This window comes from Saccoglossus kowalevskii, chromosome 5 (genome assembly GCF_978046115.1).
Source record: "Saccoglossus kowalevskii chromosome 5, keSacKowa6.1, whole genome shotgun sequence".
Taxonomy (NCBI): domain Eukaryota; kingdom Metazoa; phylum Hemichordata; class Enteropneusta; family Harrimaniidae; genus Saccoglossus; species Saccoglossus kowalevskii.
Genome location: NC_140645.1, coordinates 16,707,950 through 16,723,577, shown reverse-complemented (window position 1 = coordinate 16,723,577; position 15,628 = coordinate 16,707,950). Strand labels below are relative to the sequence as shown.

Below are 15,628 nucleotides of genomic sequence, written 5' to 3'. Positions count from 1 at the left end.
GTTCATGCGTATACATCACATGGGACATGATAACACCTTATAACATATACCTAGACCTAAACTAAAGAAATATTTATAAACACAGCTTGAATAATTAAAGCAAAGACCTCATCTTATATTTACACCATTTGTGGAAGAAATCCATGGAGGTAAGTCTGTTCAAAGTTCATCTTCAGTCACAGCATGCTAATTAGGTTAGAGATACAAGTTATGCAGAATGTGTTCCACCTTGGGCTATTTATCACAAACTATGGGGAATTTACTCAAAGTGTCATTGACCACAAAGTCCAGTACTTTCTGGGATACATAACATATAGGTCCCATGCAATATAACCAATATATGCATGATCCATTACTAGAAAGTAACCATCAAAGCATATCAGATGCAATTCTCTGTTTTATGATAGAATTTCACTACATGATGAGAGCTTTCTGAAGTTACAAAAACAAAATAAATTTTATCTGTCTGTTTATTGTATAATATCTATTTTTTATGTTGTTTATGTAATTAACATTATATGTTACATTCAGCACATTTATTGTGTGTCAAATATTCAATAATATTCTGTAGAATGCCTTTTGAAAACGCTGTTTGAGAACCCTCAACTTTTTTCTCTAAATGGTAATGCTGCATTAAAGGCTCACTGGCTGCAGCATTTCAACAATGTACAGAATGAGAAAACATTCATGTCATGCCACATAACCTAAATTTATAATAGCAAGCAGATATTAACTTTCAGCTAGGTGCAGTTTCCGTGTATATCCTGACATTTTCCACAATATATGTATAATTCATTTGGTATAACTACAATACATGATTGATTAAATTCCATACAAATTGTCAGAAATAGAAGCCTCAGAGAAATGCAATTAGTAGAATATTTAAGCGTTTTTATTCAATATAACAAGTCATTGAAAATGACAGTTCCCGCAAAATTTTTGAAAGTTCTCTTTGTGCTCATCATATTAAAGCAGAGGGCTTGTTGTGAGCGTGTCCTTGAAACTTGAGTTCCAAGTAGCATATACAACAGATTGTTTATTTACATCAAAACACATGTTCTGTGTAGTAGTAATATAGCCAAAAATAGAAACAGCCGTTATTCAGCCATCTTTGATCTGATTATGAAACACACTGATATGTATGATGTATGTGCCAAATACGAATAAAAATGGTACATAAATTGTGGAAATATAGTACCGTTAAAGTCCTAATAAAAACCGCATACGTAATAGTAACCGCACCCCCAATTCCGGCTTCGGGGTTAAAGAGTTCTTAACAAAAATTGAAAAATTGAAAAGTACCTATTACTAACCGCACCCCCAATTCAACAAGACCATGACTGACTTCATTGTTTCAACCAGCTGTTCCAAAACAGCATTGTTCCTAATCCTATTCATTTGTTTCGACAACATGCCTAAAAATATCCACACCTATTTATTGTTCAGCGGTGATAAGATGTCAGACAGGCAATGAAACTGCTTTTGTTCTGGCGGCGACCTCTGTCAATACTTTTTCTGAATACGTCTGTGTTTCGTAAGTTTTAGACAATGAGCTTTTATCACCGTAAAAGTGTTAAACTGAGCATTGAAGAATAATTTATCTTTCGAAAACAAATAATTTCTTGATTTAAAAAAAAAATCATGCCGTTTTCCCATGGAAATCAAAGGCAAAAGATCGCACTACATTATCGGTAAATCTCTTCCGTGTTGCGTTCACCATGAGGTCGCTGAACTGTCATTAACATATTTAAATGAGCTATGTAATTTAGACACGTGGGCACCATCCAGCATTTTGATTGGTTAATTAGCGACTTGACCTATCCGGTCAATGATACGTCACGTGAGCATTCAAAAACATGGCAGATAACGTATCGGCTGTTTACATGTGACTGAAATCATTCGCTTACGGGGAAACTAAGTTGAATTTTACTTGCATTTTATAACAATTCAACGAATTTATTTTTCGTGCGTTATTGTAATCACTACTAAATAATAATCACTAATATCAACACTTCGAAAACAAGTAAGTTATTCACTTGTGACCCGCAGCATGGCCGGATCGAGCTACCGTTATGTGATCATTTGCTACTAAGCAGTGCATTCGTGTTTTTATTTGAAACTTCTGTTAGAATATACTTTTCGTTACCAAGAAAATTAAAAAAATAAATGCATATTACATTAAAAATACTGAGTATTTTTTGTATCATGTGGAATTTTTTTTTGATTGACTAATTTTTCAACATTTCGTAACGCCTATTTTAGACCCAAAATAAGGCCTTTCACTCTTCCCCGACGCCTATTCAAGTGATTGTACGGTGTATTGTTTGTTTTGTGCATGTGTTGTGGACAAAAAATGACCACGCCCATTTAGTGATTGCAATATGTACATAATAGAAACCGCACCCCGAACTTGAGCTTTTGATCCCAATTTTTAAAGTGATACATTGTAATATAAACCGCGGTTTATAATAGGACTTTAACGGTAGTAAGGCCAAAAAGTCAGATGGCTGTCAATCGGCCGTCATTGACCAAATTTTGAAACAAATTGTCATGGACATGCATCCTAACATGTATAAAGTACATGTATGTGCCAAACTTGAATGAAAACTGATAGAGCACGTCCAAGATACTGCATAAAAAACAAAAACAAGATGCCTGCCAGTCTACCATCTTTGATCCAATTGCGAAATAAATCATCATGGACATGTATCCTAACATGTATATATACAACATTTTCAAAAAACAAGATGGCTGCCAGTCGGCCATTTTGAATCGAATCGCTAAGTCACTGCATGTGCATATGTCCCACATAAGGTACTAGGCACATTCAAAGAATGAACGGAATTGGTCCACAGGATTCTGAAATATGACTCTGGACAATATGTCTATTATGAGCCCAGAAAATTGAGTTCATCATGAATTACTTACAAAATACAGGGAAAAAGAACTATCACTGATTAATACACTCTTGAGGGAAAATAGATTCCAAATGATGATAAACTATTTATATTCTATGCATAGTAATGTGGAATAGCTCTCAGTAAATAATAAATGAAAAAAAACAAAACATGTTGACTCTTTAAAAACATTTGTTTTGTCTAATCAAGTATTCTCCGAATTTCCAGACAAGGATTATGACGAAACAGCTTTTCACCTCATCAATGCGATAATTTGAGATGGTCCCTCAGCATGAATTAGTTCAATACACACCTCAGTATTGTAAAATCATTGTAAGGGTCAAGACATTTAACCTCAGCACAATTCATTTCAATCTTTCTTTGACTTTTGATTTATACTAATCTCATCATAAAATGATATACGCTACCATTGAAATGGAGTGCACTGACAGACAACTTATACTGTAAAACCCTTTATTTTCACTGACATTTATTTTTACTATTATGATGTTTTGAGCATATTCACTGTGTTTGAATTTCACAAATCTGTCAAGAAAACAATGCGTCTTATTGTTATTTATGCTCCAACTCGTTCAAAATACTGCGGCACGCCTCATCACAAGGACCAAGAAATTTGACCATATCACTGAAGTTCTTTACAACTTACACTGGCTTCCTGTTCAACAACGCATTAATTTCAAGATCATGTTAATCGCCTTTCGTGCAATTCACAACACCCTACCATCATACATTTGTGAACTGTTTGCATCTTACAAACCTACCCGCAGTCTACGCTCCACTAATAATCTTCTCCTGAACGTTCCGAAAATTAATACTAAATCTTACGGTCAACGCGCCATCTGCCATGCTGCACCTGCCTTATGGAATGAACTACCTCTACATATCAAACTATCTGACAATATTGACATTTTTAAGAAGAAACTTAAAACTCATCTTTTTAAACAGACTTTTGAAACTCAGTAGTTTTTCTTTGTTGTTGCTATTAATGTTTTATTCATGATTTAATATTTTTATTTATTTTTTGTCTTGTAAAGCGCCTATGAACATTTATTTTGGATATATGGCGCTATATAAGTGCATACTTATTATTATTTTACAGGTTCATGTAGATTTAACTTAGCGAATTTTAGTTATCAGAAAAAATAGCAAAATTAAAACCCAGTGAATAATTAATGCATTTACAGTACATGTAGTACTGCAATAGGAGGCACTGATACAGATTGCTTACCGAATATCAGTAATTTGTATTTTTTCAAAATGTCCTAAAATGGCCCGAGTGTTTTCTGTTGAATTTACCATTTTACACATAAATAATTAGAAATGTCCCATATCGCTAGTTGCCATTTAGGACAATATTTTTGAAACTTATTTTGAGACTGAAAGTCTGTGTGTGGTATTGTTTTTTCCTGATGTTGTTTGTTGTATATTATTGGCAATGTCAAATCCCCAGAAGTTCAGCTTCACAAATCATTTTCATGAAACTGACAGTATACATGTGTCTACTTAATGAGCAACTTTTAATTTAAACTAATATATAATTAATATTAATAACTTAATTTACTATAATAAGAAAAATGAAAATTTGCTCAGTTGCATTTTCGTGTAAGGAGAACACTTCTTGCACTTCACAATTTGGGTCTCACTCTTGACATCAAATGCAGAAGTAATATCCCTTATTATTACTTCCTGTTTCAACATCAATGCAGTAGGCCGAATGATCATCTGTCGGTTCCTTTTTATCTGCCTTGTTTCCAAGCTACAAGTAAACAAATACAGACAAGCCACCGACAATCTGTTGTTTGTAGCAAGTCAGTAGTTATTTGGTCATACCTGAAGAACAAAGGCAGGTATAGAAAACTCAAGACATGATTATCTAGCCTACAGTGTTACAAACATTCTCTGCAATTCCAGATCATTTGCTTTAAAAATCTAAAAAAATGATGTTTTGAATAGTCGGTATAGTCAAAAAATGCACAATAGAGAAACTAGCTAGCAGGTAATCCCTCAGACAAACAATGGTATGGCATATGCACTACTGTATTTGCCTATATGTAAAGTTTTCAATTATGTATTAGGTTGCTGTAGTAGCATGCCTAGTAACTAGAATGTCTGAATCACCGATCAACAAGTCTCTGTTGGTTGAATAATAAACAAAACTAAAATGAGTCAGACATTTTGAATCAGAACATGAAACAAATGACATGTTTTAAGTAATTATAAAATTTGAATGCGATTAGTAAATGTACGTCACATGGATCTAGAACAGAATTTGCATTTGGACATTTTGAATCTGATCTGGGAAAAAAACATTATGGTGCCAGATGATGTTGCATGATGTACTATATAAAGTTTGAAGATATTTCAAAGACATGGTTCTGGAACCACAACAAAATGGTTACAAATTGATCAATTTGAACCTGATCTTAAAATCAAAAATGGTGCACCAAAGTCCTATAATGTCCAATGTATGTACCAAGTGTGAATCCATCACACAACAAAGATCTGGTTCTGCAATTGAAGATTTTGATAAATTTTTAACATTAGAATGACATTACTATATTTAATCAGATCATGAAACGTGCTTATATACATGTATCATATGCATGTGTGTGTGAAGTAAGAATGTGATTGGCCCAGGCATGTCCGAGATACAGGAGCAGGCTGACAGACGCATACACGTACAGAGATTAATTCACAAGTCTCTGTTTCCGGACTGCATCTTCTTTTTTCTCTTGTTGATATATTAAAAGGCCATAAGCTACATTGTATGACCTTTGATATTCTTTAATTTTCAAGAAGCTGACAAAATGTAGCACCAAAGTATCTCCATCTCATATCAAATGCAGAAGTACATGTAATACCTTTTGGACTATTAAAAGATTATCTCACAGGCAATCTCTCAGAACCCCAACATTAGCAACATTACCAGCAGCTGGAACAGTCCCAGCACCAACAATAAGTGCATGCTGATGTTCATTGGAAGTTATCTAACACGCTATACCAGTTGCGTCAGTTGCTAAGCCTGACTATGATAGCTATTATGTCTGTTGTAGCAGCTGCAACACATAAGGGTTACAAGTATGCTCTGATACCTGCCCTGCAGGCGGCAGCATACGTCAGTGTTAAAAGGCGGTGGTCGTTGCGTGTTCGATTTTCATGTAAACAAACGATGTATTTTACTTGTGTTGTGTACGTCGCTATGAGTCCCATATCGAACAGGATGCGTCACGATGACCACCGCTCTTTAAAACTGCTGATGGAAAAATAATTGTTGTTTCTCCTTTCTTACATGTACCTTATAAAACAAGATGTTAAGGTAGCTTATTCATTAAATAACACCATGTCTTCTTGAGATAAGTTCATCAAAATGTTACATAGTACCGAAAGTACATGTAGAACTAGTGAATACAGTAAGGCTCAAAGCGGAGGGGGGGAGGGGGTTTGTCACCTGCCCATATGCGGGAATTGAGTCCCAAGTGGCAATAACAACACAAGCTAAGACAACAAAGGCTCATGGGTAGACGTACGTTTGTAAAAAATGAAACGCTATGGCCGACTGCCGTATGCCGATGACAACTCCGCCGCTATGAGGTCATCTTGGAGTTATCCTATTTGAATTGATTCAATGTTCACAGCAAGATAAATTATTTTAATAGTCATATAGTTGAAATCTATTGCGATGTTATTATCTTCCAATTTACCGACCTTATTTATAGTCACACACAGCATGGCCTATCATAATTACTTCCAGCATATCATTTGCAGAGTTTCCTGAACTCGTTGAAATGACACATGTTTGTAGGGCATTGACTTGCAGCAATTATACACATACGTACATGTACCAATAACCATGTAGGATGTTGACTTGCAGCATATAACTGCAATGTGTATGTAAATAGGCCAGCATCTTTTAAAATAACACACACGTACCAATAACCATGTTGGCTGTTGACTTGCAGCATATAACCGCAATGTGTATGTAAATGGGGCCAGCACTCTTTGAAATAACACACATATACCAATAACCATGTAGGCTGTTGACTTGCAGCATATAACTGCAATGTGTATGTAAATGGGCCAGCACTCTTTGAAATAACACACATATACCAATAAACATGTAGGCTGTAGCATTTCATTGCAAGTATCCTATGTTAAATGGGAAAGTGATCTTTGAAATGACACACATATATGTAATGTATGTACACTGTAGGCTGTTGACTTCCAGTTCGAGTTTAACGAACATTGATACAGAATCAGAAAGATACTGTGGTGGTCTTATCAACTCACCATTGACAGCTATAAAGGGGATGGAGAAAACACAAATGAGCTGCAGACCATGAAGGATATGGGTCAACAAGCTTTATGGTAATTGTGGTTTGTGGTTGTTTTCTTTTTCTTTATTTGTTTTGTTATGTATGATCATTTTTATCTTCTCCAGGAGATATTACAAGTTAATAAAGATTATTTAAACAATAATGAACGACCCGACAACCCATAATGGGCGAAAGTTCACTTTGTGCGACATATATGTACGAGGCGTAAACTGAGTACATATATGGAGCACAAAGTGTGCTTGAGTCCATTATGGGTTGTCGGGAAGTTCATTATTGTTATTATTTTGTAGCGTTGGCATTACCAGTGTATTTGCTGCCTCTAAAAAGCGGAAAAATTTGGAGAAAAATCTACAGTGAACGGAAGAGTTTCAAAGTCACTGGCCCGTGAATCTGAATAATTTAAAATTTCTTTCTGGAAATTGTTTCCACAATCTCATATGGCAAACTAAGGAAGAAACTAGTTTTAAACCATCAAATATAATTGTATTGAACTCATTTACATTGCGAGTGAATGAGTGACTGATGTGTGATGTGGAGTAGCATTACATTGATCGCCCAAGCGAACGGCACACCGTGACTGGTACCGGGGACTGGTACGTCGTAACGGTGTCCACCGCTGCTTGCACTACACTACGCTAGATCGCCGCTGTGGTCCAGCTGGATCGACTGTGCATAGGGATGCGTACCTGGGCACATGTACGTAGTTGCATCGTTACCCCCATCCCACTAGTTTTTTTCAAACAATCAAGGTAGATATTATTGACAACTGTTCTTTCTGTGTAATAGTTATTTTAAATTTCACAGGAAAGCGGGGATTTGACGAATACTATGAAGCAAAGCGTAGCATAGCGGGCGAACGAACATGACCGGAAAGCCAGTGGGGGTTAGCCATCCTAGAAGGAGAACCAACAGTGATTTTAATCTCACTGTATGAATAAACAGATACACACCTGGGAACACGGATACTTTCATTTATTTATACAAACTGTGCCCGGACTGTTACAATTACCGGGAGTCGACGCCGAGGAAATAAGAATCACGTCGGTCTTTCGTCGATCTCGTTTCGCAAATTTTGTAGTACAAAAACAGAACGAATTCATCTCTCTGTACTCATAGACATACCTTGTACCCCCATTTCGTTTATCGCATTTGCTTGGATAAATTATCCTCGGTTAGCCTCACTTCAACAACACGATAAGGTGAACTAATCAGGAGGCCACCAGGACAGCAGCATCAGTCGCGGAATCTAGAAGCGCGCGTACTAGATGGAACGCTTCGACCAAACGCGCGTTACGTACAGAGCAGACATTGATGCCTTCAAAATATTGTCTGATTTCGATATTGAAATCCCCTGTTATTGGTTATGGACCGTTTTATTTGATGTCGATTGGCGTATTAATTACTTGTTATCTAACAATATTTCTTCTTTTTCAATAGTTTCTTCTTTATTCGTTTTCGAAATCAACATTGTATTCATATCCATGGGACAGGGCCTTGATGCTCAATAATGTAATACATTATCGCGAATAATCTGCTGCAATGACGTCATAAAATTAACTGGTATTGATAATGCTACAATATAATACAACATATACATCATGAAAGATAATTATTTTTAATTCAAAATTAGAGACAAACCTGTGTCTACCTCTATATAAAAATAAAAGTCCCAAAGCATGGCGTAGCAACCTGTATATAAAGCCCACCTGTTTTATTGTTTTATTGAAGATTATTAATAATTAGTTTTGAAAACAATTTTTTAATTCCCTCAGATCTAACTTGTTTTTATGTAATCCAATCTACATATATAGAGAAACTTTCTATAAATACCATTTAATAAAAACCCTTGATTGGTCATTGTACAAAACTACAAAGGTTTGACTGTACTGCAAAATGATGGATATCATGACAACTTCAAATGAGAAATCCACATGTACCAGCAACCTGCAAAACTGTTCATTAAAGCAAATCTAATCATTAGGCAAAAGAAAAATCAAGGATTTGTTTTTGGTTAGTGCACATCAGTTCAAAAGGGGATGCTCATGATATTTCAGGATCAAAAACAATTTTTTTTAGCCTCATTATAGTCACAGCTGGGAATAATCAGCATTTCTCCTTTCATAATTACACATTATATTATATTCTCTGCCTCAAAACAATGATTGAAAAAATTTCACTTTTCCATTAGGGAATCGAGAACCACAACATTTATTCATTACATGCTGAAAGATACAAAGGGCAGCCTTGCCATATGGACATCACCATATGGGTCCTTATGTAAGGTGCAATTAAGGCAAGTTTTGAAGCAGAAATAAACATGTTTTTTCACTTCTCTCAGTATTTTGTTTATAATTGGCTGCTCAAGAGAATAGAATGGGAGAAACGTGGGAATTTAAGAAGAAGCAAAGTATGCAATTTTTCAAATTCAAAAACAGATTTATTATATCTAACTTAAATATAACTATGTAATGAACTGTATGTTCTCTATTGGTAGCACATTCACTTACATGTATAAAGTTACAGGCATATTTCTATGGTTACAATATTTTGATGATTCATTATACTACACGTGTGATTGTTTATATTTGCTTCTATTGGAGATGCACTTCTAATAAGGCAAATACAGTAAATGCATTAATTTTTTTTTTTTTAGAAACTCAGCAGTTAATGGCAGTTAATGAAAGTTAAACTCTGCAAAGCTCCCATGTGAATACAGAATATGTGCAATTATTGCTGAAAATTCCCAATAGGCAGTGAAAGAGCAATGTCATTAAAGGTAAAGATCACCAACCAGCAGATGCTCAGCATCATTATATAGCAATTTTGCTTACACAAGCTGAAACAAGATAATATGCAAATTAGTTAATTAATATGTATGGACATGGCCCTAAAGCTAATCATGTTTGCACTTATCCCAAGGTACCAAATTTGATCAAAATCCGCTTTTAAGTTTATGAGATTTTGCAGACGCAGACTTAAATGAGATAATTAAAATGCAAATTAGCAAATTAATATGCACAGATAGGGCCCTAAAACTAATCATGTCTGCGCAATATCCCATGGTACATATGTACCAAATTTGATAAAATTTTCTTACACAGAGACAGACAAACAGACTGACACACCAAACTCATTATCTCTCTTGTGTGCTCCACACACATGGAAGCTAAAAACCATCCTACCAATAACAGCAACAGTTAATTTAACATAGTGTAGATGAAAATAATTTTAAAATGAACTGAGCATTGTCCGAGTTAGCGCATAAATAAGAGTCCTTATAAGGAATCAATCTCTTATTTTAAACTAAATTTATAAATATTTACAGTTAACGAAATCCATGTGTTAAAATGAGTTTAGTAAAATTAGTTTAAGAGTTTCCAGTAGATGAAATGTGGAACATATAAATAAGGAAAGTATCTAATTTTTATTCAGCTTCATTCTGACACAGAACTATAGATGGTTAAGGTCGCAAACAAAATAATTTTGTATCTATATTATTTATATTTTTGGCTAAACTCAATTTTTATTTTATGCAAATTGGCCAAAAATTAATTTTGTTTTTTATTTCTTTTGATGTAGTGAATAACAAAAACATGACTCAGGAAATCCAATAGAATAAGCATGAGGAAAAACAGTCTAACAAAACGTATTATGCAAGGGAAGGTTGAAGGATGAAGAAACAGAGAACGGCCAAGAAGAGAATGGGAAGATGACATAAATGAATGAACAGAGAATGGAGAGCAGCTTTACTATCTTGCTGATGACAGAAAGGGCTGGAGGAGGTGCGTCTGGTCATGAGTGCACCAACAGCCTCCTGAAGCTATGGACTAAAGAAGAAGAAAAAGGAGAAGAAGCATGATTGTTATAGCAATAACCTGTTAAAAGAAAATCCATTGGGAGGGGACCTAAAATACATTGAAAAAACCCTACCTGCCTATTCAATTTGTTAAGCCAGTTACTGAAAACACATAATTTTTTTTTGCTGTCCTTGTATATAATGATTGCACTAATAGAATATGCAAGTAAAAACAATCTGCACATCTCTTGGGCTCTGATAACATTATATCAACACTACTGGATATAGGATGGCTTGATGCCGGAATGTACAAGTAATCGTAATAATAATAAACATAGTGCACCTAATAAAACCATTCCTGTTGAAAATCATAAATATCTTGATACAAACTCTACTAAGGTATTTGTTATGTGTTTACAACATTGACCATTGGTTATTTGATTCAGAATATAAATTATATAATTGCTGGGGTATGTATTAATACGTGTGAAACATTTTGCACTTAAAAATACATTGTAATATATTAATCTCAAGGTTTTGAAAAGTATATTATTGACATCTGGTTTCATGATCATCAGAGCAAATGTCGTCATTCTACACACATACTTTTATGTCTAACACATTTTTTTTTCTATTTTGAAAATCCATGCTTTCCGAGTCTGAAGATGATTAGATAAAAACTACTAGTAACCACCGGATGAAAATTGTTAAGTTACAGGTATATTTTGACCTACTTGCATATAAATGCATCTTTCAAAATCTACATGCAAGACAGGCTGTAATCAATAGGTGATTTTCCGTACAATTGCGAGATCTCGCGAGATGCATGAAAGACGCGCGTCGAACGTCTGCCGCAAAAATCGAACGATTTGATTTTGAACTAGAATTTCTTTATTTCGTAGCTTACATTGACCGGTCGATCTTCAACAGAGGAATATTGCTTCCGAATACCCTTACTTAATCAAAATTGCCTATCATCAAATGTGGACAGCACATTATTAAGCATGAAAATGTCCCCGAAATACTTTCGCGTTTGTCGAATCCCACGCGATGTTTGACGCGACTACGACGCTATGACCTTTGTTTGTCCTGTTTTTACGTTCGATTTCACGAGCATGATTTCACGCATAACGCGTGATTCTCGCAGTGTAAGGAAAATGGTCTATTTCGCTGAGATCCCACACTAGCTATATACACATGTATACTTGATATCCAAGTTTGAAAAATATAAATAAAACTTGTTATTGCAGGGGTTGAAATACCCTTGTGCACACTGCACTATGCACATATTATATTATTGCCTAGTGCAAGTAAACTCAAAATATAATGTGCACACTGTGCATGTAGATATTAACACATCTTCTCATTATATTCACTAAGCCTAAATTAAGTTCAACCAATATTGTAAGACAACTAAAAAAAGCTAATTCTTTCGCGATCACATCAATCGAGAACCCGTAAATTTTATTAAAACTTTAAAACAATACTTAGTGCAGCTAAATTTCAACTTCAACATGCACACTGTGCATGCAGGGAAAAAAAATTCTATTTCAATCCCTGTATTGTAAACACAAGAAGGAAACAACATTGACAAACATTTTCTGCTCATCACTTTTCTGTCAACTATAAGTAGGATAGAATAGGATATTTTATTTGGAACGTACACAAAAACAATGTTTGAGTGAAGTCCAATATGAGAAACATAAAGTAACACAACTAATCTAAAATAATTTAATAACAATGATATGGATGAGGCAGGGCTTGAACTATGAGGGCACTTATTTTCAATGTAAAATATTTATAAAATGCTACAATTTGTCTCATTTTAATCCAGGACAGCGTAATTTAAAGTGTTTTATCCACCAGTTCAAATACACATCCATAAATAATTCTATATTTAGAAGGCTTTAAAAACTGTTGAGTCAAACACATTATGTCAGTGGTTAGTACATAGACATGATAAATAGCTCGGCTTACATCAACCATGACTACAGTAGGATGAATTAGCACTAAAGACCCACTTTGCAAGGTTATAAAATTGTTTAGAAATGAAACCCTCCTTGCTTAAGTTTAAACCCGAGAATGCTTTAATGTAGAAAGAAGCATAATCTAATTTTGAGAATGCATGGTAATGTTTGTTGATTTATTTGTGAACAATCATTAGGGGGCTATAGTTTTATGTAACATAAAACATTCTTTTGTGTGTTGCACTGCATTTACAGAAAATTTACCAAATATTATTACTCAAAAAGAACCCTACCAATCAGAAGATATGAATTTGTCACTGTCACCATGTAGTCTACAATTTGAGATATGGCATAATATCTCCACCATAGACATTTATGATTGAAACCATTCTGTGAGATGGAATGACCACACAAACTATAACCATTTAAAAAAAAAATTAGGCTGTTACATTGACTAGAGGTACAATTTATTACAGAATAGAAAAATTATGGGTATTTTCAACTGGATAGGCTTCTACCTAAGAAAAAGTAATTCACCTAATGTGCAAAGTTATAGAAATTAGTTTGAAGAATCTGTCCAATCATCAAACGACTAAATCCAAATGTACTAGTTTACAAACAAGAGACTTATTCACATCTGTATTTTTTGATCGCATGTATAACTGTAGAAATGACATTTAAAGTTTTAGCGAAGTTAGTTAATTAACAGCCACGCTGATTTTCAGAATCACACGACGCTAAAACAAACACAATGTTCACAAAATATTATTATCAGAAAAGTACCAGTCAAGGGCTTTCCAAACATATAAAGATTGTATGGTTTCTTGTAAATTTTATTTCGATTATAGGTGTTTACATTTTTCATGCCAATAAACTACCCTGCTACCTTAATTAATCCTTCTTGAGTAGCTCATCTCTGGAGATAAATATACATGTACCTGACTGGCAGGTATACCTCAACTTAATCCTTAGTATTCGTATTTGTAAAAATAGAACAAAAAAGTGTCATTGCTAAATAATGTAAACTAATACTTTATACACACCCTGATAGCTACTGAATTGAACCACATGTGGTTTTGAGTATGCTATTGGGCACAATGGTTGTCAATGTGTTAACAATACATTATAGTTCAAACAGCAAAGTTGGGTTCACAGGTAAACACGTCAAAAAAAAAACTATCAATTATAAAACGAATGTCAACAAACAGGAGGTCTTCTGAAAAAAAGCTAATATGTGAACAAGGGATAATATTACTAGTGTTAGGATATGCTAAAAATAGACATGTACTCCATGTACTTGTCCAAGAATGTCACATATGGAGGAAAGCAAATCTCTAAACAAATAGTAACCTCATGTGGAGGTTATAAAACCATTACAAAGAATCCACAATATTTAAATATTATTAACCTGTTGAAGAAAAAGTCATCTTTTGTCAATTTCACAAAATAAATTCTTTTTTTTTTTTAGAATCTCCAAAATGAAATGATTATCTGGTTCCACATTAATATCTATGGTAAGAAAAAAAAATGTTTGCATCAAAATTTTGGCAGTTTTGAAACAAAGTAAAGTTTTGCATCTAGAGTGTGCAATGCACTAAAGGAGAAAAGTTTCATAAAAATAATATTACTGTTGAATTTCAAATTATAAATATAATTTATAACATCACCACTATGTCACAAAGCAAAATATCCAGACTCAGAAATACTTAAAAACCTGGCAAAATAATAATAACATAATCTACCACAAGAATTCAGATTAATTTCTAATTCTGGATCCATAAATAATTTTAAATTCAGTGTACACCTCCTTAAATGTGTTTTAATTGACTGATTGAAAGACAAGAAGTTCAAATTTACAGGTCAAAAAAGATTTTATAATAAGAGCACAAGAACACATGCATGTACATTACATTGTATATAGGGTATACAATGCACACAGACACAGGTATAAATTGTAAACATACACGACAGTGAACTTGTGAACTTAATCAGTCAGGTGTAACACAAGTAGTGCAATTCTGAAGTGACATGTAGCAAGATATTTGGAGATGAGATAACCAACACAGCAGTGATAATTTATAAACAATAAACTTACCCAACACAGAGCCCAGACTTTACAGTTATACACACAACATAGGTTTCCTGTGATCTATAAATACTACTCTACTGATACAGGCTATAGGTATTTTTAGAAAAAATAAAATCCCACAGTTTCACTCCACCAAACTAGGTTATTCCAATGCACTGTGGTTACAGTTACAGTCATATCCAGAGATTGCAGAAATCTAACTGCTGGCAATCCGTGCGTTATACACTGGACTGCCGAACATCACATGATACAGCTCAGAATGACAAATGTCAAGACATCAATGGAAAATCAAAGAGAGTTAGTGAGGCCATATTGCGAGGGCAAAGTTTAGATACCCCTTAAGTGGAAGTATTTTTCATTTGTGCAGGAAGTATTGTTTCTATGTGACATTCTATACCTATAGCTACTTTAGGGAAAAGTTAAAACAAAAAATATTTCAGTAAACATACTGATGCACGAAATTTCAAATTTGAGTCTGATAAACTGATGTATTTTGTTAACTGTGTAACATATACAATTATTTA

General features: G+C 34.2%; 1 protein-coding gene across 5 annotated transcripts in view; it reads right to left on the bottom strand.

Moving 5' to 3' along the window:
* Positions 1-15,628, bottom strand: part of LOC102801155 (protein Aster-B-like) — an 87,094-nt gene that overhangs the window by 45,458 nt on the left and 26,008 nt on the right. Inside the window, exon 1 of one of the 5 annotated variants that reach the window (XM_085499163.1) lies at positions 15,111-15,512. The exons of the other annotated variants lie outside the window; for them this stretch is intronic. The gene's annotated coding sequence lies outside the window, so the exon portion shown is untranslated. Of the gene's footprint in view, positions 1-15,110; positions 15,513-15,628 lie in introns of those variants that run through there. 5 annotated transcript variants of the gene reach the window in all.